The following is a 1394-nucleotide window of genomic DNA, read 5'->3' on the forward strand; positions in this document are numbered from 1 at the left end:
GCCACAATGCCCAGCTATTTTTTGGTTGCAGCCGTCATTGTTGTTTGGTGGGCCTGGGCTGGATTCGAACCCGCCAGCTCAGGTGTATGTGGCTGGCGCCTTGGCCACTTGAGCCACAGGCCCAGAGCCACTTTTTTATTTTTTTGAGAGAGAGTCACACTATGTCACCCTCAGTAGAGTGCTGTTGCAGCACAGCTCACAGCAACCTCAAACTCTTGGGCTTAAGTGATTCTCTTGCCTCCCAAGGAGCTGGGAGTACAGGCACCCATCACAATGCCCGGCTATTTTCTGTTGCAGTTGACATTGTTGTTTAGCTGGCCTGGGCTGGGTTTGAACCCAGCACCCTCAGTGTATGTAGCCGTCGCTGTAACCACTGTGCTATGGGTACCAAGCCAAAATACAAACTTTTCATAGTCTACTTAGATTGTTTAACCACTTCAAGTGAAATGTAGAAATTTCACCTTATTGTAGCTGTCATATGATTTACTAAAAATGACAAATATCACATACTACAAATACTGAAACTCCACATGCTGAGTATTAAAAATGTTTAATTCTAATGCCAGGCGTGGTGGCTCATGCATGTAATCCTAACCACTCAGGGAGGCTGAGGTGGGTGGATCGCTTGAGCTCACAAGTTTGAGATCAGCCTGAGCAAGAGTGAGTCCCTGTCTCTAAAAATAGCCAGGCATTGTGGTGGCCCTTATAGTCTACTTGGAAGGCTGAGGCAAGAGGATCACTTGAGCCCAAGTGTTGAGGTTGCTGTGAGCAATAACGCCATAGCACTCAACCCCATGGTGAGTGAGTGAGTGAGACTCTGTCTCAAAAATAAAAAGCTTAATTCTAGGTGAATTTATAATTAAATTGACAAATTATATTTAGGCTGGGTGCAGTGACTCATGCCTATAATCCCAGGACTTTGAGAGGCTGAGGTGGGAGGATCATTTGAGCCCCGGAGTTTGAGGCTGCAGTGAGCTATAGTCATGTCATTGCACTCCAGTCTGGGTAACAGGGAGATCTTATCTCTAACAAAACGAACAAACAAACAAAACTAAAATAAAATTATAACTTAAAAATTCCCACTTCAGGAAACAAACGTCAAATTTCTATACACACACACACACACACACACACACACAGACACCACATATATATATATTTTTTTGAGACAGAGTCTCACTATGTTGCCCTCTCAAATCCTTGGGCTTAAGCAATTCTCTTGCCTTAGCTTCCGCAGCAGCTCGCCACAATGCCCGGCTATTTTTTTTTTTTTTTTGCAGTTGTTGTTTAGCAGGCCTGGGCCAGGTTTGAACCCGCCAGCCTTGGTGTATGTGGCAGGTGCCCTACTCATTGAACTATAGGTGCTAAGTCTCCCCCCAAAAATCTTAATGAAA

This window comes from Otolemur garnettii, unplaced genomic scaffold, assembly GCF_000181295.1.
Source record: "Otolemur garnettii isolate 467f Iridium unplaced genomic scaffold, OtoGar3 scaffold00104, whole genome shotgun sequence".
NCBI classification, from domain to species: domain Eukaryota; kingdom Metazoa; phylum Chordata; class Mammalia; order Primates; family Galagidae; genus Otolemur; species Otolemur garnettii.